Here is a 27,314-nt window from a genome sequence, read left to right as displayed (position 1 = left end):
ATAACAATCCCAATACTTCCCCATCTCTGTACTTCTCACTTTCTGCCCTTATTCTCCAATATTGTCTCCCGCCTTGACCAATTTTCCACCTAACCCATCCAATTTCTGTGATTACAAATTCCGAATATCCATTAAGGTGCAGCTCCTCATAGTCAATACAAATGGATAATAGTCAGTACTTTTCTCATTTGACCCTGGTAAGTGTTTATAATTGTCCTGGCTGTTATAACAAAACACTCTCCTGGTTCTGGTCTCCCTTCATGGTTTCTTCATCTTCCGATGTTTGTGCAAGGAACCAATGTTCCACTCTTGGCCTTCCTTCCCCTCATTCTACATTCCTGGTCCCGGGTTACGTCATGCCTGCCCACAGAGGAAAAAACAGACAACCCTACCTCTCCTCCTTGTATCTCAGTCTCTTTTCTAGATCAAAAACCTCAACTCTCCCTGCTTACTTTTCATATAATTACTCACCACGCATCCTGAGAATTCTTTATCCATACAACCTCAATGCTATTTCATTGGAATTTAATTTCTCACCTAGATTTTTGGAGTAAATTCTCTCTCTAGTACCACAACCCCTTTCTACACCAGTTACTAAAGTAATGTTTCTAAAATGGGAATATAAACATATTCTGCTCTGAATATATTTTTATTCCCATTTTAATGGCCCTCAATACCCACAGGATAAATGTGAAACTCCTCTGTGTGCCATATAATACCTTTCATGCTTTAGCCTTTATCTATTTCTCTAGCTTCATCTTTCTGGTCCCAGTACTCCAGGTATGCCCAGTAAGTTTCCCGATGTGTACTGCTGTTCTCTGCAGCTCTGTCTACGTACGTATTGCCTGGAACACAAACCACCCCTAACTTCAACCACACGAAACTAAGATTTGGGTCTTCAAGTACCTAATCATGTGTTATCTCCTCCACTGAAGTCTTCTCTGACAGCCCTTCAAAAGCAAGATGATCATTCTCAACTATATAACCTCTTGGACTTTAACCATGTCACCTCTATCTTTTTATCTTCCAAACACCAAAGAACAATTGCTTAGTTATCACAGGTACTCAAGTTTACTGGATGAGTTACTTAAATAACATTTCTTAGCCCTGGCTGGCATAGCTCAGTGGATTGAGCGCGGGCTGCAAACCAAAGTGTCGCAGGTTCGATTCCCAATCAGGGTACATGCCTGGGTTGCAGGCTGTGACCCCCCAGCAACTGCACACTGATGTTTCTCTCTCTCTCTCTTTCTCCCTCCCTTCCCTCTCTAAAAATAAATAAATAACATTTCTTCTTTTGATTTCTCTGTGGAAGAAATATTTTCTACCTCATATTCTGAAAGCATGTTATCTGTATGTCTTAGGCTAGCAATAAATTCAAAACTTTGTATTAAGAAATATATTAATAAATATTTTATCTCCCTCACTACATCCTAAGTTCTCTATGGACCATCTGTTTTGTACATCTATCTAGTTATCTGCACATCTTGCACACTTCAAACTACATTAGAAAAAATTAAAAAGAATAAAAGGAAACATTTATAAGCACACTGTGTGGCTGTTCTAAACTGGAGTACAGAAGCCAATCAGATAATTTAAAAGTTCAATAAGATTTTGAAAACCTGAACTTTTAAAACTTCTAAAGTTTCAAGACTTAAAACTTGGGATTTCTGTAGGAAGCAACCCTAGGAACTAAGAAAGAACTTAAAAAAAAATCACTGTTATTAAGTAACATCACCTGGCAGACACAGGGTGCACATGAGATACAAGATAAATTGGATATTTATAGATGATCGTGCCCATACCCAGCCAGTGTTTATGGGTTAAAGATCACCCAGATAAAGCTGTCATATTATTTGTGTCATATCCTTTCCTGAGCCTACTTCTACTCTACCAGATTTCCCCCTGGGATCTTCTCACTTCCAATAAGCAACCGAGCCAGCCACAAATGAAGTTACTATTCCCAACTTCATCAGCAGCATCTGTTACTTCAACGGAAACTTTTGAAATACACACAATGCCACATGCAAATCCCCTGGGGGCCGAGCCACTTTATTCAACTTGCATTCCTCTCAAACTGCTCTTTTCAGTCTTCGTTTTCTTTATTTATACTTTTCCTTTTAATGCTGGTCACACAACCATTTTAGTCATTAAATTTTGTACTGGCAATAATTTAAATAAAACAAATTTTACCAGAAGAATTTGCAAGTTAGGCATCAAATTGCTCATCTTATTTTGAATCACATTAAATTTACCAGAAACAATTCATATTTTTAAATGTATGTAAACGATAAATGGGGATTTAGCTTTTCTTTTTTTAGAGGTACAGGAGGAAGAAGAAAGAGGAAATAAACACAGGTGCTTAGCACAGGGTTACACAGATCTCTTGCGAGGTTATTGGTCGCACAAAGGCGGCTGTGTGTCACCAGAGGGACAGACAGGCACGGACACACATGCAGCTCTCTCTCAGCCCTTACTCCCGCCACCCGAAGGATCTAATCGGTAAACCACCTGACGACTCTTTATTTAGAAATAAAAGACGCTTCATAAGATACTACGTCGTAACAAGAATGGAGAGGAAAAATTATTAATAGAAATAGTCAATAGAGTGACATTATGGGAGTTGTGTCTTCTCTTTCTTCTTCTTTTTTAAAGTCATAGTCTTTTAATAAAGAGATGTTATGAAACCTTTCCCATCCCATATGGAAGAACAGGTCTTGCCAAATGTATACTATCAAAGGTGTTACTGTTAAAGGCAGTTATAAGGGAAAATAGTTCACCCTCTTCACATGTACAATTCAATGTTTTCAGTATTTTCACAAGGCTGTAAAACCATCACAACTATTTAATTCCAGAATATTTTTATTACCTACAAATAAGCCCCACACCAGTTAGCAATTAGTCCCCATTCTCCTCCTCTCCAGCCCCATGGAAATTACTAATCTACTTTCTGTCTCTATAGATTTGCTTATTCTGGACATTCTGTATGAAAACAAACAACATGTAGCCCTCTGTGACTGGCTCTTTCACTCAGCACGGTGTTGTTCAGGTTCACCCATGTTGTAGCACGCATCAGTAGGTCATCCCTTTACATGGCCAAATAATATTCCATTGTGTGGATATACCACCATGAAATTTTATCTATCCCTCCATCATTTGATGAATATTTGGGGTGCTCCCACTTTTCGACAATGAGGAATAATGTTGCAATAAACATTTGTTTACAAATTTTTGCGTAGGTGTATAGTTTCACTTCTTGGGTGTCGATCTAGAAGTGGACTTGCTGGGTTATGTGGTAACGCTGTGCTTAACTTTTTGTGGAACTGCCAAACTGTTTTCCAAAGTGGCCGCACCATGACTTTTCTTCTTTTAAAGATATCCATTGGGTTGGCCAAAACATTTATTGGATATTTTGAGTCTATCAGCTATCTCCCGCATGGCAGAACACTGACTGTTCTCAATTAATGCCTCCACTTGATCACTATCAACTTCAGCTGGCCTACCTGACCGTGGAACGTCATCCAGTGAGAAATTTCCAGCATAAAACTTTGCAAAACACTTTAGAAACGTTCAATCAGTCACAGCACCTTCTCCATACACTGCACAAATCTTTTTTTGCTTTTAAGTTATGTTTTTACCTTTCTAGAAATAATAAAGCATAATATGCTAAACATGTTTTGCATTTTCTTCCATCTTCAATATTAAAATGACTACACAAAAATTCACCATTTTTTTTAACAAGCACTGGTATGACAGTTGTCACAATACAATCTATCAAAATTGTTTCTAATGAAGTTAAACACAACTAAGCATTACTAGAGCCAGCTTGTGGAAAAAACCGAATGAACTTTTTGGCCAACCCAATACTATGGTGCCTGGTCCCCACATCCACCCGCACCCCAAAAGACAAAAAGGGAAGTATACCATATGGACACTTTAAATGGTTTTAAAATAACAAGTACATATAAAACGCATTTAAATTTAATCAAGAGGCCACTTTAAGAAATATACCGTAGGTTTCCAGAGACGATTTAAAGGCTGTATGAAACTTGGTTACCTACCTGCTGGTAAAAATACCAAACTGGAAACTATAATCTTTCGGTCACCCTTCTATTTAACATCTCCTTACCCCTTTCTGAGTCATTTCTCTTTTTCTGTACTATCATTAATTTCGTGTTTGTGTACCCAGCATTAACATGTATTTTCTTTCATGTCTCATTCTCTGTCCACCTCTCTTAGGAAACAAGTCACTCCCAAATAGTTTGTTTTTAATATCATTTATTTTGGTAACATTTTCTACAAATAACTCTCCAGACCTTAAGACCAAATATGTCCAGGCTCACATTTATAATTGCTTATAGGATATACCACAGATGTCTTATTACAGCTACTGCAAACCTAACAGTCAAAGCAAAACTCATCTTTACTATCCCACGTGAAACTGGCTCAACCACTTTCGTCCCTGTTGTTAGTTATTTCACTCAGCACGGTGTTGTTCAGGTTCACCCATGTAACCTGAACATGGGTGGCTTAAAATGTATGTTTACTTTCGTCTTAACCAAATGCTTCACCCCCTCTATCCAGTCAGGCCAGGTCTTACAGTCCCCTTAGCATCCTCCTTTGAAACGTCTTTCCGAGCCAATACTTTGGTCTCCTTCCAGTCAGCACCACCTGATCGTCACTGCGGACCTAGGATTGTTGCAGTGTCCCTGTGCCTTCAACTTCATTTGATACATACAAGCTCGATTTTCTCTTTAAATTTGTAATTTCATACCATATTTTTTTTATCAAAGGAACACATGCACATGGTTTTTAAAACTCTAATGATACTAAAAACATATGTAAGAAATAAGTAGCAGTTATTGCCTTCCTACTCCATCTCCCAGTCCCTAGAGGCAAACAGTTTCAATACTTTAGCTATTTCTTTTGATATTTATCTTCATACTTCTAAATAATGTTCATTCTGATACTGTAACATTAATATCTAAATTCCTAATAAAAGTAAAGAGGATTTAGTTTTCTATAACATCCTATCTGAATTTCTTCTCCCTCCACTCCCCCCTTTTCAGGTTAATATTCAATTTATGACTATGCAGTAGTACATTATTTCCCTTCTTATACAACTCTGGAATTTTCCTGTATTTCATACCAGTCTATTTGTTTCATTTACTTGGACTGAAAGTCTGTGTATTACCATGCCTGGCACTAGCAACTCACCTGTTTAAAAGGCTAAGTTTCGGTCATCCTCACATCTCCAGTATTAGGGCAGTGCCTGTTCATTTTACATGCACTATACTAGGAAAAAGTAGTTATCATCATTAATTATCTAGGTTCAGTGGATTCTTTTAATAATGTAAGTCATTTCACAAATAATTTCAGAGAAATAAATAGATAATTTAAAACAGTTTCATTAGAAATCTTAAACATGGCAAACCCAAATTATTATTTCATATATTTCCTGTTTTTGAAGCTATTCCTGAAATGGCAAAATCTTGGAATGCAACCAACTGCTCAATTCTCATGCATGAACTTGCATAAGTATTTTGTAAATACTTATCCCAGATTTCAAATACATTTTTCCTTTGCTCCATAGTTCCAAACATTGTCACTTTCAGATTTATAAACACCAATTAGAATAATCAATCCATTAATTTTTTTACTTCTATATCATTTATTTCCTTCTAATCACCCCTGCATAAACATCTGCCTTCAGCATTTGTCCATCCAAAACAAACTGTATCAAGAAAATCTGGTATACAAATATTATAAAACGTGAAAGAACAGTCACTCTTCCTTGTGTCAAGCAGGATGGTCTGGATTACTGTTATAACACATTATGTGGTAAAAAACTTCCTGTTGAATGACTGGCCAGATGGGATAGCCTTTTTTGTTTGGTTGGTTTTTGTACTTAGAAATATGTTGTCTACATTTACAATATCCTCTGAAAAATCAGTCTGAGCCTTGCTTAAAAGATCAAGTTCATATCACTAAACTCTAGATACTGCTATTACATTTATGTTCTGATTAATCTAATGCTTATAAAATGTCTTCCTCTGCCAATTTTCTTCCATTTGCCATTTTGAGCAGAAAATGTAAAATTTCAGATTCTTAACTTGGCTCAATGAAAGCTAAAAATGATGGTGTCTCCAGACTTCTTTTGTATGTTCTAGAATGATAATGTAATATTTTGAGCAACAAAGTAAGAACACTAGCCCTGGCTGGGTGGCTTGGTTGGTTGGAGTGTTGTCTCCACCAACCTGCCTAACGCTGCTTGCCTACCCTGGAAATCCTCAGAGACTCTGCCTCACCCAGTTAAGAGGCCACCCAAGCTGCTTTTCCATAAGAATGGCTGGTCTAGGCTAATGCTTCACAACTCCCTAAATCCTCTCAAATAAGCAACAGCTGGCCTCAGTGAGCCCCCAGCTCTTGTACCTCTTGCTTAGCGGTTCCAGGCCCAGCACTACGGGCAACCAGCCTAAATTCACAGCTTGGCTTCGACTGGGAATCTCCAAGCCCAGCACAAGTAGCAACCACCTCAGATTGCTTTAAGCTCAGGCAGGGTGGCCCTGGGCAAAACACAGGGATGGGGGGTGCTGACCTTGCCCTGCACCACCCTGGAAACCACATAGCCTGTGGAAGCAGTGGACAGCTACAGACCACATCAGAGCACCACCACCCCGCCCCTGCACAGCTTATCCTCCACAGAGGGCAGAGGTTGGTAGTTAGTGGTCACCGCCAGTCCTTGCAGCTGACTGGCCTGGGTAAATCCCTCCCATTGATCTGCCAACAGCAATCAAGGCTCAACTACAAGAGGAGGGTGTCAGCACACACAAAGGGTACAACTGGAGTACCTAGCTTGGGTGATAAGGGAGACTGTGCCACTGGGCCCTACAGGACACCTAGTACATCAGGCCATGCTACCAAGACAGGGAGTCAAAGCAGCTCTACCTAAAACATAAAAACAAGCACAGGTAGGCTGCCAAAATGAGAAGGCAAAGAAACATGGCCCAAATGAAACAACAGATCAAAACTTCAGAAAAAGAACTACACAAAGTGGAAATAAGCAATCTATCAGATGCAGGGTTCAAAACACTGGTTATAAGGATGCTCAAGGAACTTAGTGAGGACCTCAATAGCATAAAAAAGATCCAGTCAGAAATGAAGGATTCACTAATTGAAATAAAGAACAATTTACAGGGAAACAACAGTAGAGTAGATGAAGCCAAGAATCAAATTGATGATTTGGAACATAAGGAACCAAAAAACAACCAATCAGAACAAGAAGAAAAAAGAATAAAAAACCCCCGAGGATAGTCTAAGCAGCCTCTGGGAATCTTCAAGTATCCAACATTTGCATCAACAAGAAAAGAAAGAGCAAGAAATTGGAAATCTATTTTAAAAAATAACGAAAAAAAAATCCCTAATTTGGTGAAAGAAATAAATATATAAGCCCAGGAAACACAGAGTCCCAAAAAAGACGGAAGCAAAGAAGTCCACTGCAAGATAAATCATAATTAAAATGCCAAAGGTTAAAGATAAAGAGACAATATTAAAAGCAGCAAGAGAAAAAGCAGTTAGTTACCTAAAGAGGAATTCCCATAAGACCGTCAGCTGATTTCTCAAAAGAAACTTTGCAGCTTAGAAGGGATTGGGAAGACATATTCAAAGTCGTGAAAAGCAGGAACCTATAGCCAAGATTGCTTGTTCTACCCAGCAAAGCTATCATTTAGAATCCAAGGGCAAATAAAGAGCTTCTCAGACAAAAAAAATTTTTTCTTTTAGTTTTGATTTACTTATATGGAAACAACTTGGATTTCAAATTGCACTTTCCCACTTTTAATATAAGAGTATATTCTGATATGGGTGAATAATGGTATTATCTGAAGTGCAATGTTGGTCTTTGAGAATCCTGAACCTCAGTTTCATAAAAACAATGCCTCAACTTTCTATTTGTGGTCAACTCTAGTCTATAAAGGGGCAGGAACCATTTCCATGTTACTCTCCAACTTATGCTACCTTGTATGGTGTCTGGCACATAGTAAGTGCTCAATAAACATCACTTCATGAACAAATTTGGAAGAACCAAGTGATTTCCTAAAAGAGAAGTTAACTGTTTTTATTGATCTTTAAAAAAATCAACTGCACCTATCCATGGCATTTGTTAGCTCTCCTATTTACCTAAGTAACAGCTAGAGTGTGTGATCCAGTCATAGCTTCCTCAACTAGCAGGGTAAGTAGAATTTTGCTTTTTAAAAAAAAACATCCAAAAGAACAATGTAGCCTTATATAGGCCATGTGGAATATTTAGAGAGATCTACTCCCCCAAATCTTGCTCTTAATTTATAATGCTACAACCTGTTTGCAGTAGGACCAATATTGAAAAATAAAAAAGGAAGGAGAAAAAAAAGGGACAGAAAAGAATGAGTGACAAGAAACAGTCAAGAAATAAAAAAAGAAAAGAGAGAAATTATTGTTTCAGCTTTACTGAGGTATAATTGACAAGAGAGAAATGATTTTTAAAATATCATGAAAAAAAGAGAGGCAGGCAGTTTATTGTGCAAGTAAACACCAGATAGGAATTGAGACCTAGGTTCTTCTAAAACACACCAACTAATTTTGTACGAACAATTTGATCTCTCTGGACTCAAGCTCTCATATGTGTGCATGAATCTAGCCCCTACATAATCTCCAAGATAAATTCCTATTTTTTCCCCCTCAGGAACCAACTCAAATAGTACTTGCTTTTTTAAAATTCCCAGACAGAAACCAATCACACTGTATTATTTTCTTTATGAATTCTAATGTCTTACGAAATCTCTGTAAGTTCTTGGCCACACTAGAGAGAAGATAACTTCAAAAACTTTTGATAACAAAAGCTTCAAATAATGAAGGTTTTTTACAAAAATAAATCCTAAATTTGTAAACAGAAATATGAATTACCAATATATGTGAAATATTTGTTAGAAACATATACAATTCATGCCCCCTGGGAATACATACTAACCCCACCTCAGAAAAAAACTATTCATAATCCCTACGCAGTATGCACTATTGAGGCCTACTAGGCAGTGTTAAATCTGGATTTTCAACAAGGCTCACAAGTCCTGAGGTTAAATACACATGAATTAAGGATGCTTAATCCAACTCAAGATACCATCTTTTCATATTTAAAGCAGCTTCCCTTAAACAGGAAAAATACAAAATACATGAGCTGCCCTGATAGTAAAGCTCCAGCAGAGGTAATGTAAAGGTCCATCCTTTTAACCATTTAAACTCCTACTGTGTTTATTCTCATTTCCAACACATATAATATGTCCTGCATGGACCATATTTTATGGAGCACAAAAGCTATAAAAATGAAAAATTTAACAAATTAAAAAATTTAATAAACATATTGGCTAAATATAATTAGGACCAGCTACAAAAAATGAGAGAAAGATACAGGTTTCTTGGCTGTGTGTATAAACACACATAAATCTGTATATACACAGAGAAATAAAACAGTTAAACAGTTTCTACCTGTTTTTGTGTATTCCCTTTCAGATATTGTTCCCCTAGAGTCTTGGCCTCTGTTGCTGTCTAACTTGAATTCACAAAACTCAATGGCTCGTGGTTTTCAAAGCTTAGGGCTGTGATTGTAGAACAAAGTCGCTTTCTCTCTCTCTCTCTTTTTTGGTGGGTACAAGTATGGGGACCACAGGAACAGTTAAATTCATGGCATGGCTGGTCTACCACACAGTCGGGGGAATTCTTTAAATAGAGCCTGTCACTCTCTTGGCCCATCAATGGGATTTCCTTCTCAAACTGCTGATTCGTTCAGGTACACAACAGAGGAAATTTCAGTTAACCTTTGTTTCACCCCAGGGAAAAATCTGTCTGAAAGTATAAAATGAATAGATTAAAAAAAAAAAAAAAACCCAGCTCAGCCACAGGGCCATTCTCCCAGTGTTCACTGCAGCTTAACTTAAACAGTAAAAAGGGACAGTGGAATGTTTCCCAATGGAAAATTCAAGCACAATATACAACTTGGGAATTTAGTAGATCAGTTTATTTTACGAACTAAACCAAACCAGCTGTCCTTTCCGTTTAATACTCTTAAAAAATTCCCCCTTTGATAATTTTGCAGGAGTAAGAATTGTTTTTCTAACATCATCATTACTATTATAGTCTGATTAAGGTGTTTATAACAAAACTGTTCCTCAGATCCTGTTAAAAAATAATAAAGCAAAAATCTTTTACAAAGAAAAGCAAAATATTAAAGTAGTAATGGAGAGAAGGGAAAAGAGGGATAGTCTAAATCAGAGCCCTGTTAATTTCTCCTGTTATTCACCTTAAAATAAAAATTCAAGTAGGAAAGGATAAAAGAAGGAGCCCACTTTTCCATTATAGTTCTCTGTTTCCAAGCAATGGGAGTATCTGGAGAGGCTATAGTTAGGTTTGGACCTTGGTATGAAGAGTAAAAACAAGAAAACCAATTTAAAATTGGTTTCCCCTGAATCTGAGGAAATTTAGATTATATACATTTTTTAAAGAATGATAATGGTAAATTTTATGATATTGTTTATACACTTTGGCTACCTAGTCTTTACTTCTCCTAAATGACTTCTGAACCATATGGAACAGAAGAAGCATTGCACTATCAACACTCTGTGCACATATTATCATGTTACAGTTCCTACATACTGACTGTAAGCAGCTAGGACAGCTCTTAAATATCTGGGGCCAATGTCATGTTCATAAGAGAAAAAAATGATTTAAAGCCCTCTTACTTCAATTTTCTTACCAACTTTTTAAAAAATTCTTTTTGTAGTAAAATACACATAATGTAATATTTACCACTGTAACCATATATTTTTTAAGATTTTTTTTATTTATTTTTAGAGAGGGAAGGGAGGGAGAAAGAGAGACACATCAATGTGTGATTGCTGGGGGTCATGGCCTGCAACCCAGGAATGTACCCTGACTGGGAATCGAACCTGCAACACTTTGGTTCGCAGCCCATGCTCAATCTACTGAGCTACACCAGCCAGGGCTTACCACTGTAACCATATTTAACTGTACAGTTCAGAGGCATTCAGTACATTCATACTGTTGTGCTACCATCACCACCATCCATCTCTGGAAACTTTATCTTCCCAAACTGAAAGTCTACACCTATTAAACAATATTTTACCAGCTTTTGATGCAGAACTTGGAAGGTACATTCTTGTTCTGACAAGGTCTCAAAGTTCAGAGAGTAGCTGATGCTGGCAGTCTCACACTTTATTCTGTAGAGACTGGAAATGAGATGCTTATTACACAGCTTGCTCAAAAGACTTAAAACAGAGGAAAAAAGTTTGAAAGCTGGAAGTTGGAATCCTGTGACCTTAAGAAATATACACCAGAGTAGGGACAAAGTGCATGTCTCTATTAAAAAACAAGGCTTTAAATGCAGAATATTAAAAAACATTTACCCATATTTGCATTTTTAATAACCACAGGAGGTCATAATTCAGCTCTTTTGTGATTGAGTTCTCTGGACATCCTTAGCCTAGGAAATGGAACCTGCCAGGTAAGCAGGTTGGTTACTGAGACCTTAGGGTATTAAATTATTAAATGCATATATGCCAAGTTAGTGTATATATTGAAGCTTTACTATTTCCTTCCCTTGGCAAATTCTAGTCTGTGAATGCATTTCCATGCTGCAAAACCCCATAACAATATAGTGTGAAAAGAAGTATGGCTCTCAACATGAGACTGATGTACAAATTACATGTGGTAAAAGATGTATTTAAAGACCCGGAGAATACTTTCTAAAAATCTGTTTTCTGTACTAGCTTGACACCATATACAAAGCAGAGACAGCCCCTCATTCATTCCCCTGTATATTCTGATTCTAGTTACTGTTCTACAGAAACAAAAATGTAATCTGCTGCTTCTTGTTTTTAGGACAGGATTCCTCTTGGAAATTCCTTAACAATGAACCCAATAAAACACTGAAAACAGATAAAATAATATGGAAAAATTATTGTAAGAAAAACCAACATAAAAAGTACATGGGTTAAAATAGGCAAGAACCCATAGAAGACAGGTACAGTGATGAAAGATTCCAAAATTATCCACAGAGAAGACCAAATGAATAACAGAACCATATACAGAAGCAAAAACATTTTGAGCACTCTGAATTGTAAAGTCTACCCACATAAACAGGTAATAACAATTCAAGAGAGAACTCAAAACAGATTCCTGAGCCTGGTGGAATGAGATTACAGGTGCATGAGATGGGGGTGGGGGGTGGTGGTGAGGCAGTGATGAAGGGTGGTGCTAGAGCAAAGAGCTCAGCAAAAGGAAGAGCCTGAAGGATTTCTAAGAATACTCCACCAAGACCATAAATACTTATGCCACGTTCTTAGAAAAAAACAGAAATACTAAATGCTGACCCCATCCCTCCAAAAGGAAGGAGATCATTTTAAAAGGTTACAAATAATATGCTTTTATTTTATCCTAAATATGGGAGAAGGAAAAGACTTGAGAAAACTTATACAAAACTAAGAAAAAGGAATTTCACCTTTTTTCTTCCTTTATAATAAAATGGTGAAAACCAAGAGATGTTAGGTAACCAATTGCAGCAATCACTTAATCAAGCAGTAATAAAAGGAATTTTAAAAATACTTTTAATTTCCAAATATCCTGTGGGAATTTTTCAGATCTTTTTGATTTCTAATTTAATTCTACTGTGATCATAAAATATACTTGGAAGATTTCAATCTTTTGAAGTTTACTGAACTTTACTTTATGGCCGAACATATGGTTTATCTTGTTGAATGTTTCGTGTATGCTGGAAAAGAATGCATATTCTGTGGTTATTGGAGTTTGTGACATTACAAATGTCAACTAGGTCAAGGTGACTGGTAGTATTACTTTGGTAGTATTACATCCTTATTGATATTTTTATGTAGTATTTCTATCAATTACTAACAAAGGGGTAGGTATTAAAATCTTCAATTGTAATTGTGGACTTCTCTATTTCTTCCTTTAATCCCACCAAATTTTGCTTTATTTTAAGGTCTGTTTGATTCTTATGTGCCTTTCCAGGTAACTTGATCCTTTAATCTTTCTGAAATGCCCTTATTTACCTATGGTACAGTGCATTTTAACTAAAGGTGGCCAGGCTAAGAAGCAGGTCGTGTCAAAGCAGCAGCAGTATCACATTCATGAAGAATCACAGTAGTGCCCCCCTTACCTGTAGGGGGCATGCTCCAGGACCTCAGTGGAGACCTGAAACTGGGTAGTAATGAATCATATATATATTGAATACTATGTTTTTTCCTATATGTACCTACCTATGGTAAAGTTTAATTTATAAATTAGGCACAGTGAGAGATTAATAACAATAACTAATACTAAAATTAGAACAATTATAATAATATACTGAAATAAAAGTCATGTGGTTTCTCTGATAACTTATCTGATAACCGGAGACAGCTACTTAGTGACTGAAGGGCAGGCAGCACATACAGCCTGGACACTCTGGACAAAGGGATGACTCGTCCTAGGTGGGACAAAGTGGGATGGCACAAGATTTTATCATACTACTCAGAATAGTGCTCAATGTAAAATTGATAAACTGTTTACTTTTGGAATTTTTCATTTAATATTTTCAGACCCTGGTTGGCTATGGTAACTGAAACTGCTTAAAGCAAAACCATGGGTAGTTGTGGAGATGACTGTACTTTGTCTCAAAGTCTACTTACCTGGTATTAATATGACTACTTTAGTTTTCACATGCTTACTCTTAGCATGTTACATCTTTTCCATCCTTTTACAAAATTTTTCTCATTGGTTTTCATCAGTCTGACTATGAGCCTCTTGAATATGTACAATTATACCTTTCACTAAATTTGGAAAGATCGTGCCCATATTCTTTAAAAATATATTTCCTTTTTCTTCTCCTCTGAAATGCTAACAACACATAGTAGGTCTTTTAATTTTGTTCAATGAGTCACTGTGGCTCTGCTCTTTTAAATTTATTTTTAGAATATTTTTCTATGTTCTTCAGGTTAGATAATTTTGGTCTTCAAGTTCATTGACATTTTCAATCTGCTATTAAACTCATTCACTTAACTTTTATTTCAGATATCGTATTCTTCAGTTCTAGACTGTGCATTTACTTCTCGTTTATAGTTTCATTTCTCTACTGAGATTTCATGTAGTACTTTATTACATACATGAGATTAGTCAAATTAATTGCTTTAAAATTCCTGTCTACTAATTCCAACATCTGGGTCATTCCAGAGTGTGTCCATTGATCGCCTTTTCTTGAATGTGCATCAGAATCTCCAGTTTCTTCATGTGTAGTAATTCTGAATGTTGCAAATGATACTTTGAAGACTATGGGTTCTGTTATATTCCTTTAAAGAGTATTGATGTTTTGTCCAAAAATCAAAACTCTGGAAAATACTTAGATGCATAATTTGGGCTTCCTCCTCTGTGACTTGCCTTTCACTTTCTAGCTGCAGTAGTAGCCTCTCTTTTCTGATTTCCAAAGCCAGTAAGACTGGAAATTTCTGAGTTCTAGCCATCCCCTTACTGTACCCATTAGTGACTCCCCTCAGTCAAAGAGCTGCAAAAACAGGAAACTCATCCAATGATGTTCCTTTTATTCCAAGTACTGACTCCCTATCAATTGCTACCTGCTTTTGGTTGGCTTCTAATACATTCAGATGCTTTGTGTTTTTAAGTATTAAAGTACACTTGAAAGTGATATCTGTGTGTACATTTATAGTATAGTATTTTGTCCAGAGTATAATTATCTGTGTGGAAGCTGGTCCATTATAAACATTCCTGCCATTACCAGAAGCAGAACCCTAAGAATGCTTTTCAAACATGGTATCAAAACCATTAAAATATCTTCCATTCTTCCTTCAGACCTCCATTCAGGCAAAGACTGAATCTATTCTATTCACTACTCTGTCCCTTTCACCTGGCATAGGGCTTGATACATTGATGTGTTCTATAAGTATTTCTTTCTTTCTTTCTCTTTTAAATCCTCTTCCGAGGACATGCTTATTGCTTTTAGAGAGAGGAGGAGAAGAGAGGGAAAGAGGGAGGGAGAAAAACATCAATGTGAGAGATAAACATCGATTGGTTGCCTCTCATTTGTGCCCAGACCAGGGATGGAATCTGCAACCTAGGCATGTGCTCTGACTGGGAATCAAACCCACAACCTTTCAGTTTACGGGATAACGCTCCAACCAACTGAGCCATACCAGCCAGGGCTCTATAAAGATTTCTTGAATGAATAAATGAAAAGATGGAACAGGGCAAAATGAAAATCATCAGTAAGCATCAGAAAACTCTAGGGAGGTGGAAGGTACTTTGAATTGGAGTAATTAGCAATTTCTCACTTAAGAAACCTTGCTTTCTTCTTACAGGTAAAGAGTTCTACCCTTAGTTTCAGTGTAGGATGCATTATATAAAGGGTTTAGATTTTTTAAAACTATAGCTTTTCATTTTCTGGTTAAGAAACCCCAGTTATAAGTTTTATTATTCAAGGGTCCCATATTGAGTATAAACCCTTTTCAGCAAAGAAAATGTTATATTTTAGTTCTCTGGGTAAATTAATTAGATTTACTGGTTTAGCCTACCTTCTAAATTCCTGGGATAATTATATGAGATTCTAATTTCCAAAACATTCATTTGCAAATAGCTCATGAATACTACCCAATTTCCCAAAAGACAGTATGAAAATGAGCACCCTAAATGATGGGGAAGGCAATTAATATCTATTGAGGACTGCTAGGTGAAAAGCTCTATAATAAGTGCTTTATCTCATTTATATTACCCTATGACATAGATATTATTACCAACTATTATCAGATAAGTAAACTGAAGTTCAAAGCTGGCCAAGGTCACAAAGTAGTAAGTGACAGAGAGAGAATGAATTCAAATTTGGTAACTCTTGGCCACACTTCAGTCAAGCACTTCTGTTCATCTCAAAACTAAACAAAACAAAACACCTCATTAAATAGAGAGTAAAACAGCAAAAACCAGAGGGGGAGGAGATATTTCCCCAACATATAAAGTATTCATGTCCAGAAGATGTAACTCTACAAGTTATTAAGACAAATTAAAAAAAAAAAACTATCAAAAGACTTAAAACAGGCCCTTCATAAAAGAGGATATCTAAATAACCAATAAACTAAACATGAAACATGAAAGGTATTTAAAGTCAATTAGTTATCAGGTAAATACACATTGAAGCCACAATAAAATACTACTAGTCACCTACCAAATTAGATAGATTGAAGAACACTTAATCAAACACTGGTAAAGATGTGGACAATGGGAACTTTCATACAATGCTGTTAGAATGTACACTGGTATGAAACCACTTTGGAAAGAGTTTGCTAATAACCACTAAAGTGCAAGATGCACATATCACAGGACAAAGCAATTCCAGTCTTAGGTATACACCTGAAAGAAATGCGAAACATAATATTAAAAATGACACTGTAGAGCCAATAGTCAAAATGGCTATTAACAGTAAAATGGATATACTCTCGTTATAGTCATACAATAAAGTGTCCTATATCAATTAAAAAACAAACAAAATTAAACAAAGCTACGTAATGTTATAAAAAGGAAGACACATACAAAAATATATATCCTATACAAGTCCTGAATATAACCCTCAAAGACAAGCAAAATAGACAATATTTAGGGCATATATCAATGATAAAACTATAAACAAAATCAAGGAAAGTATTATCATAAAAGTCAGGCTACCTCTTGGGAGAAGGTAAAAGTTATGACCAGGAAGGGGTATACCAAGGGCTTCATTGTGCTATAATATCCTATATTTTCTCTAAGTGGTGATTATGTGAATTGTTTGCTGTATGACCATTCGCCAAAGTAGATGTTAAATCTGAGAACACACTGAAGAGGCTTGTCTTGCCAGATACCAATTAATTAATACACAGTACTAATACTTAACACAGTGGTTCTAAGCACATGAATAGACATGTAGCCCAAGGAAAAGACTTGCATTCATAAACTTGATATATGACATTATGACTTAGGTGCCACCATTCCATAGAAAAGGGATGGTTTATTTAATAAATGGTCCTGGAACTAATAAGGAAAATCAAATTAGAACTAATTTCTCCCCATTTATAAAACTGAATTCCAAGTTCGAGGATAAAGTTCTAAATGTGGTAAGCAAAATGTTTAAAATTATATAAGGAAATACATAATATATTTTAAAATCTCAGAGATGGAAAGAATTTTTAAAGACATAGGGTATCAAGGAAAAGATGGATAAAATAATAACATTAAAATATAAAACTTTTACACATCCAAAGACATTAAGAAATCAGTGTAGCCCTGACTGTTGTGGCTCAGTGGGCTGGGCGTTGTCCTACAAACCAAAAAGGTTTCTGGTTCGATTCCCAGTCAGGGCACCTGCCTGGGTTGTGGACCAGGTCCCTAGGTGGGGGCATGCAAGAGGCAACCGATTGATGTTTCCCTCACACATTGTTTCTCTCCCTTTCTCCCTTCCTTCCCCTCTCTCTAAGAATAAATACATAAAATCTTTTTAGAAAGGAAATTATTATAGTCAGTAGTTTAGAAAAAATTGTCAATATTAATCTGTGACTTGACAGCTGTGTTATAGTTACACAACAGAATATCTCTGTTAGAAAATACACATGGAAGCACTTAGGGGTTAAAGGATAGGCATGATGTATTTAACCTAATTTCACATGGTTTAGAGCCATGTGTGTACTTGCCTATACACACACACACACACACAGAGCACACAGATGAGTAATAAAGCAAATGAAGTAAAATGTAGATAGTAAGTAAACCTGGATAAAGGGTATACAGATATTTGTTGTGCTAGTTTTATTTTTTTACTTTTTAAAATCATTTTCAAATAAAAAGTTTTTTAAGACACCATGGAAAATTAAAAGATAAGCCACAGACTGGGAGGAAACATTGTTAATTCATATAATCAACAGAGGGTTCATATCCAGAAGATATAAAATATTCCACCCAAAACACTATGAGAATAAAAAAGACAAATAGCAAATAGAAAAAATGGGCAAAAAAATATGAATAGGCAATTAACAGCAAAATGGAAGAATGATACAAATTTCAGTAAGTGAATGAAATGAGCAATGTAAGCAATGAGATGCACATGAAAAACAGAAAACTTTGACAATACAAAATATTGACTAGGAGGCAGATGAACAAGAACTCATATAATCATGCCTGCAGGATGCTCTGCAAAATCTAGTAAAGCTAAAGACAATGCCATTACCCAGTAATTCTATTCTTGGCTATATACTCTAAGATCACGTGTCAGTGAACTTTTTCTTAAAAGGACAGACTGTAAACATTTTAGGCTTGTGGGTCGTATGGTCTCTCAACTAGTCAACTCTGACATTATAGGCTGAAAGCTGTCACAGACAATACATACACCAATGGGCATGGCTGTTTTATTAAAGCTTCATTTACAAAAACAGGCAACTGGCCTGTGGGTCATAGTTTGCCACAGAAACTAGAGAAACCCTCATACATGTGCACCAAGAGACATACATAAAAATAACCACAACAGCTTTATTGTAAATGCAAAAAATTCCAACAAACTATCGATTAGAAAAGGGAGATAACAGCAGTTAAAAATGAATGAACTGGAGCTACAAATATCAACATGAATGAATCTCACAAATGTGATGCTGACCAAAGAGAAGCTCAGAAACATATGAAGGATACTGCCAATTATATCAAGTTTAAATACATACAAAGTTATATTATACACATGTAAATATATAAGTATAAAGAATGCATGGAGCAAAGATAAACTATATTGCTAAAGAGGTCAAAAAGCAAAAGCAAGGAAGTGATCACTGTCAATATCTAGGTAATGAGTATATCTATGGGAGAGGGGAAAAATGCATGAATATATGATAGAGAATGACATGTTTCAGGGATATCCTCACCTGAGGATATGTTTATTGATTTTGGCAGGCAGGTGGGGGGGGGGGGCGGTGACAAAGAGGTAGATGGGGGTGGGGGGTGGGACCGGGAGAAACACTAATTGGTTGCCTCCTGTGAGTGCCCTGACTGAATCTGCAACCTTTTGGTACATGGGGATTACACTCCAGCTGAGTCACTGGGGGCCAGGGCTCAATGCCCTCTTTCCAAAACTAGGTGATGGTTATTTATCTTTTGGATTTCAGCTTAAATATTACCCATGAAAGCCTTCCTTGGCCTCAATACTTGGTTGGGGTCTCCAATGCATAGTCTCAAAGCCCTGTTTTATTTTTCGTTCATAGCAGTGGGGTTCATTTTGCATTCCCAGACTACTACACAGTAGCATTTAACACATCTGCTGAAATACCAATGAGCAGGGCACTCCAGGCAGTGCCAAAACTGACGACTGTCGAGTTTCATGGTTAAGAGGACAGGATCAGCTCTCTGAAACATCAGAAACTGTCAACTTTTGGATGTGAGGGAGAGAGGACTTAGGAAGACAGTCATGATTTTTAAAGTTTACTACACTGTTTCTTTTTTTCCTTTAATTAAATTTATTGGGGTGACATTGGTTAATAAAAGTATATAGGTTTCAAGTATACAATTCTATAATGCATCATCTGTATATTGTATTGTGTGTTCACCACCTGAAGTCAATTCTCCTTCAGTTACATCACCATTTATCCCCCTTTACCCTTTTCTACCTCCCACCATCCTTTTCCCTTCTGGTAGTTACTATACTGTTCCCTATGAGTCTTTCTGCTTTTGCTTAATCCCTTCACCTTTTTCATCCAGTCCCCAAACCTTTCCCTTCTAACAGCTATCAGTCTGTTTTCTATGAGTCTATTTCTATTTTGTTTATTTTGTTCATTAGATTCCACATATAAGTGAAATCATATGGCATTATCTTTCTCTGACTGGTTTATTTTACTTAGCATAACACTCTCGGTTCCTTTCATGTGGTTGCAAAAGATTTCCTTCTTTTTAACAGCTGAGTAGTATTCCATTGTGTCAATGTACCACAGCTTTTTTTATCCACTCATCTACTGATGGTCACTTGGGCTGCTTCCAAATCTTGGCTATTGTAAATAATGCTGCTATGAACATAGGGGTGCATATATTCTTTTAAATTAGTGTCTTAGGTTTCTTTGGATATATTTCCAAAAGTGGAATTGCTGGGTCATGAAGTAGTTCCATTTTTAATTTTTTAAGGAAACTCTACACTGTTTTCCACAGTGGCTACACCAATCTGCATTCCCACTAACAGAGCACAAGGGTTCCCTTTTCTCTGTATCCTCACCAATACTTATTGTTTGTTGATTTATTTGTGATGGCCATTCTGACAGGTATGAGGTGATATCTCATTGTGGTTTTAATTTTCATTTCTCTGAAGATTAGTGACATCGACCATCTTTTCATATGTCTACTGGCCATCTGTATGTCCTCTAGAGAAGTGTCTACTCAGGTCCTTTGCCCATTTTTTAAATTGGGTTGTTTTTTGGAGGGTGTGTTGAGTTATATAAGTTCTTTATGAATTTTGGGTATTAACCCCTTATTAGATCTATCATCAGAGAATATGTTTTCCCATCCAGTGGGTTGTCTTTTCATTTTGCTGATGATTTCCTTTGCTGAGGAAAAGCTTTTTAATTTGATGTGGTCCCATTTGTTTATTTTTTCTTTTGTTTCCCTTGCCCTACTTTCTGCCTTTTTTTTTTTTTTTTGCAAATAAATACTTGATATGCCTGGAACTTACGTATACCTTTTAACCAGGTAGAAAAATATGGGTAGTAAGTAAATTCTCATTATTTTATCATAGTAAACTTTATTTTATAAAGTCTCAAGTGACTTTCCAAATATAACTGGCTAAACATCAAGAACACCATAAAGAGATTCACAAAAGTAACAAGAAGGTACAGTTCTATTCTTCGATTTTTACCTGAAAGCACTAATTACCTCCCCTCAATGATTTATCAGAATCTTCCTATTCAGGAGTCAGTTGTACTATTAGCTTGTTTGTACATCACCGTTTGTCTGAAATAATTTTCCCCTTCTTTGCACATTTGGCTACACCATCATTTTTTGTATAAGTGAAGCTGGCTAATTCAACATTCCTCTTCTTAACTTTCTTCAAGTTCCACCTCACTTACTGAATGAAAATTCATTGCAGAAAGTTTGTTTTTTCACAGCAAACTTTTATCTGTATTTTTTCTAACAAATTTATTTATTGCTATGTTATTTGATGTATGTATTGTAAAGATAGTATCTATGGATGGCATGAAAAGCAAATTGTACATGTCATTTGTTAACAAGTATATTAAATGCTTTATGATCAGGATGCCCATTTTTGCATTTTATTTCCTAAAATGATTTCATAGATATAGTCATTTTACTATGTTTTAATTATATTTAAGGAAATTTATTAAAGGCTTATGGTGGGTTTGAGATGCATTAAAATTTTTCCTATTTAGGATTAGAAATGCTTATATTTCCTAGAGTCTAGGCAAACTAAAGCTTAAAATCCTCCTTTAAAGAAATTACTACAAATAAGGGCACTTTTCTTTGAATGTGGTATAATTCCTTTTCTAAATCCGATGTGAACTAAGAATTAAAATATGTTGTCCATCCATTTTACATGCTACGTAAAAGGAACAAATGAACAGCTGTTTCCTGAAGAGAAAATAATTATTCCTTTTTTTAAAACCAGATACTTCTAGAGGAACTATCAGTAATTGATTTGCTAGTTCATATAGCTTCAAAAAGCCAATGAAACCTTTTTTTACTGAGTTGAAGTCCTTTCTTAAGATAGATTTCATTGATTAATTACAAATCTTATTTTTCCAATATATTCCTAACATACCTTCTAAATAACAAATGAGAAAATTACCATTCCCTGTGCTATGGGAAAAAAATAGTAGATAACTTTCTTATGAACAGAAAGCAGTAAAATCAAATATATTTCCTGTATAATCTGCTGTCAAAAACAATTATATAGTCTTAGAATTTTTAGGATACACTTTTTATCTACTTAAGGCTTACTGATTTTTAAGCTTTTAGTTTCTTGATATTTAAAAAAAAATTTCTGCAATGAGACCATAAATATCCTATGGCAAAAATAGCACAAGTGGAATTTAATCACGAGAAAACACAAAACAAATCTACACTGAAAGACATTCTACAAAATTACTGGCTAACAGTATTCTTTTAAAGAGTAAAGGTCAAAGAGTCAAAGAAAGACCAAGAAATTGTCCTAAATTTAAAGACTGTGAAGTTATGACCACTAAATGTAATGTGTAATTCTAGTTAGATCTTGACCTAGAGAATATTAGTTGAAGAACTGATGAAATTTGAATAAATTCTGATATATTAGTTAATAGTATTACATCATTATGAATTTCTTGATTATAAGAATTGTATTATAGGGGTAAGATGGTAACAGTTGGGGAAGCTGGGTGAATGGCATATAGGAATTCTCTCTGGGTCTTAAATAATATAAAATAATATTGAATGTAAACTGTAATTGAGAAATAAAACTTAAAAATAAAAATAAATAAATTCAGGCCACAACATGTGAAAGTGTTGGGCTAGATTTTAGAAATAAAATGTAAGCACCTAAGGGAGAAAGAAGGCAGCCTTGGAATTCCAATTTCCCAATGCCAAGTTGCTATGGAAAGGCTTTTGATGGAGAGATTTCTCCTCTCTACTGAGAGCGGCAAACATCTGCCCTTGCAAAATATGTGTGTGACTGGTTATTCTTTTTTACCCCAGTTTGAGATTAGTCGCCCTGTTGGGAAACTCAGTGGTTCCTATGGCTGGTGATCACTAAAAGTGCAGATGCATGGGAAGTTTAAAGTTTGCGTAAGGTTCAGAATCATCTTTCTTCTTAATCAGAAAAGTTTCCCAAAATAAAGAACCTATAACATAGATCTTTATTAGTTTACAGACTCTAACCTGAGCTGAAAAAGTTTCCTGTTTAAACAGGGTATGTGCTGCTCTATGGATATTTACGTAAGCTACAAGGTAATAGTGCCTCCTAGAGTTGTGCAATAGTACAGCCTTAGTTGACTTTGAGTTTTGATTTGAATGTAAGCTTTTGGCATTAACCTTTTCTATTATGATAACTAAGTAGCTTGGCAGGCAGAATCTGCCCTTAGAAAATGAGTGCGCTGGTTGGTAGTTTTATTTCATTCCATGTACAGTAGTTTCCCTTAGCTGTGGGGGATATGTTTCAACACTCCCAGTAGATGTCTGATACTGTGGATAGTACTGAACCCTCTATTGACATACTGTGTTTCTTCATAGTATAAATGAACATATGGCTTCTCTGTGGCATACCCGAATTGCCAGTATGACTACTCTGACTCTTTGGGGTTACTATTAACTAAAATAAGGGTTACTTGACCACAAGAACTGTAATACCACAACAGTTGATCTGATAACCAAAACATCCGCTACGTAACTTACAGGCAGGTGACATATGCAGCGTTTGATTCACGTCCTGGGTAGGACAAAGCAGGATGATGCAAAATATCATTGTGCTACTCAGAACAGTATGCAACTTAAAACTTATGAGATATTATAGGACTGTATACCTGAAACCTATATAATTTTATTAACCAATGTCACCTCAATAAACTCAATGAAAATTTAAAAAATAAAACTTATAAACTATTTCTGGAGTTTTTCATTTAATATTTTCAGGCTGCAGCTGACCATGGATAACTAAAACCATAAAAGCAAAACCATGGATAAAGGACAACTGTAATACGAAAGATAATCTACCCATATCATACTTAAAGTTTTCTAATTTATTTGGAATCTACAAATTCTCTAAGGTGGGAAATTTAACTTACTCAATATTTATCATAATTTGTGGGATATAATTTCTAATAAATGCTTTACCTAACCACCGTTAATCTGTAGTTTTGTACTTTTCCTGTCAATCTAGAAGTAAATCATATGAAAACACTGATTTTAGCCCTGGCTGGTGTGGCTCAGTGGATTGAGTGCTGGCCTTCGAACCAAAGCATCGCCAGTTCGATTCCCTGTCAGGACACATGCCTGGGTTGCAGGCCAGGTCCTCAGCAGGGGGTGCATGAGAGGCAACCACACATTGATGTATCTCTCCCTTTCCTTCTCCCTCCTCCCTCTTTAAAAATAAATAAATACAATTTTTAAAAAGAAAACACTGATTTTATTTCATTATAATAAAGATTGATTCTAACGTACCCTCACCCCCCACCAAAAATTCTTCTTAAATTTGATCTCAAAACTTTACATATTAGGCATTTGCATTTGGGAAGGTCATGCCTATTTCCTGAGGTAAACTGTATAAAGTAGGTTGAAGCATTTTAGTTCAAAAAAGGAACTGAGTGTTATTTTTACCATATTGCTATAGAAAGCACAGTTCCTACTCTCTTCTTCCAGTCTGACCTTAAGAAGGAAACGTGGTATTATGGCAGGACCTTGAGGAAGAAGCAGGGAAGAGATGAAAGTGAAGGATAGACACACCCCAGAAAGAGACTGATTTTAGAATGTACAAAGAGGCAGTGAAGTGGGGGAGACTGAATCGTTTAGTAAAGAGTGCTACAGTAACTAGGCTAGAGAAATGGACTAGGGCCAGATCACCGAGGGATTTAAATTCTAGGCTGAACGAACTATGTTTTATAGGCAATGAGGAGCCACTAAAGGTCTTTGAAATAGGGAAAGCCATGATGAAATACCTATTTTAGGAAGACCAGTCCAACAGCAATGTGAAGAAACTGAAGGAAAGAGAGTGAAAGTGACAAAAATGACAGATTATTATTATAATAGTCTAGATGAGAGATAAAGGTTTTAACCACTATAGTAGCATGGGGAAGGAAAAATATGAAGGGCATTATCTAAGTAGATTCAAGATTATTTGGCCTTTTTCAGAGAAACACAAATGAGACTTAGAAAACACCACTTCAGTCAAAACAACTCAAAATCAGGAGATGGTAAAAAACAAACAAACCACATCTACAAACAATTGACTGAAATGATGTGGGGATGGGGAGAGGGAATGAGGAACTTTCTAACGTCTTCTCTGCATGATCCTAAGAGTATTTTAGTCCTGTGAGGTAGTCATGTGATTCCAAATGGACTTTTTACCTACCATTTTAAAGACTGAAGCATGAAGAGGGCAAATGTAAAAAGATTCAATTCCATACAGCAAAAAATGTCATGTGCTTCTTGATCCTGCCTGCTGAAAGACTCCTTTCTCAAGAGTATTATCTAGGGAAAAGATTCATAATTGCTAAATGGATAGCTGCAGTTCTTTATCAGGAGGGAGAACATCTGTTTTCTCTCCTGATGGGATACAGGTTTCCTAGGCTACCAAATTTATCCTATACTCTACACTGTCACACACATACATAAATTCAGAAATACAAACTCAAATGCAGATCAAAGCTTGCTTTGTTACAAGTTAACTACTGAACATTAGGAGAGCCGGGTCTTATACCTCAAACACAAGGCTTTTAACACCTCTTTTCGTGAGCAATTCTTTCTTCCCTGATGAGAGTTCCAGTCTAACTGCCATGAGAGGTCTAGAGAAAGCGCATACTGAAAGGCTCCTACGCACCAGAGAGTGAGACAAAGGTCTAGTTGCCGCTGCCTGAAATTTACGTTGTTAGTTAGCTCTGCACCTTCATGAGGTAACACATCCAAAATCTATCATTTGAATCTCAGGCTTAAAAAAAAACAACCCAAACCTGATAAAATAAAGACTGATATATGAAATGTCTATTTCTAATCCTTGGCAGTCTGGAGATAAGATTTAATGAGGGAAAAAATATTTAAATATGTAAATCCTGTTTTGATCTGCATGCAACACAATAGAAAAATGCAGTGAGTGGCATTAAAGTTATACAATTCACTGCCCTCCACACATATATAAAAAAAGTTGAAAATCTTTATCACTGCACAAGTTTGACACAGAAATGTAATTAAGTAATTATGAGAAGAAAAATTAAGTCCTCTGTTAAGTCTAGGTTAGCATGCTCTATAATGCCTTTTTTCTCCTTTGGTAGTGTGGATTAAAATTTTTACGTGCACTTTCATTTTATAAGTGATACCACTTTACATTGTGTGCCATTTAACAGTTTACCAAATGCTCTTAAAAACTTTTTATCTTCACAAGCATCCATTATGGGAATTAATATTTCCATTTTATAAAGGAGGAAACTAGGCAAGTTTGTCATACAAATAATAAGTGACATAGTAGGGGCTCAAAATCAGGTGTTAAAACCTCTGATAACACCATCACTGATAAGCAGAGAAACTTGATAAGTTTTAAGGTTTTGTAAGAGTAAGGTAATTTCAAATTGAAGAATCCTGTTCACTTATTTCTCCATGGCCCACGAACTGAGGTCAGGTCTTGGCTGTCCATAAATCTTTACTCAGACAAAAGAGACAGGGCAGGGGATGAAGTGGCACTTGATCTGCTCCTGTTGTAAATAATCACTTCCCACAATTTTGACTTTATTTTCAAGTTTTCAATATTTGATAGCTTACTTTTTAAAAAATAGTTTTTAAGTATTGATTAGATCTCAAAATCTTTCAGATCTGAACTAATTGGCTAGGTTTTTTATTCTTACTTGAAAATGAAAATAAATTCTAGCTAATTTTGGAAGAAACCTTCAACTGTCCAAATTAGTTTTTTCAACTATAATCTTCTCCAAATGTGTATTTATAATACACAATGAACTTGGTCAAGTAAAAAAATTACATGAAATTGTCTGAAAAGTAAAATGACTAATACATAAAAAAGTTTACAGACTTCCACCTCTTGTTTCTTTATTTTAACAGCACGGTTTTTAGGAGGATGTATGGTATTATCCTCCTAAAAATTCTTTACTTTTCCTTAGTAAAGAATGAGTTATTAAAATATATATAAACCTTAAAAATAACATCATAAAAAGTCTTACATGTATCTCTAATAGACATGTCAACTATATTTAACTGGGAAATATAATAAAAACCAGAGGGGTTTTTTCCCTTTCCATTTTTAAAATACAAGAGTATATAGAATGATCTCCTGGTTAAAAAAAAACTAGGGAGGGGGATAGGTATAAACTGCTACAGAAGTGAAATTCTACAACGTATTCTTTTCCAGTAGTTCTGGCTTTATAATTCGGGTAAGCAGCAAAACTGATGCTAATCCTATAGGTCCAACAAGGCCAGAGTATAAAATAGATAAGAATAGGCTACAAGAAATAAGACATGAGGAATATAGAATTAAAAACTAAAAAACAGAAGCAATGGTTTCAATAATAACCATT

At 35.7% G+C, this 27,314-nt stretch overlaps 1 protein-coding gene across 4 annotated transcripts in view; it reads right to left on the bottom strand.

Moving 5' to 3' along the window:
* Positions 1-27,314, bottom strand: part of ZCCHC7 (zinc finger CCHC-type containing 7) — a 211,871-nt gene that overhangs the window by 44,709 nt on the left and 139,848 nt on the right. The gene's annotated exons all lie outside the window — the stretch shown is intronic.

Source organism: Phyllostomus hastatus, unplaced genomic scaffold (assembly GCF_019186645.2).
Source record: "Phyllostomus hastatus isolate PE091 unplaced genomic scaffold, TTU_PhHast_1.1 phas_contig_34, whole genome shotgun sequence".
NCBI lineage: Eukaryota > Metazoa > Chordata > Mammalia > Chiroptera > Phyllostomidae > Phyllostomus > Phyllostomus hastatus.
The sequence above is the reverse complement of the archived record's forward strand: the minus strand, read 5'-3'. Positions and strand labels throughout refer to the sequence as shown.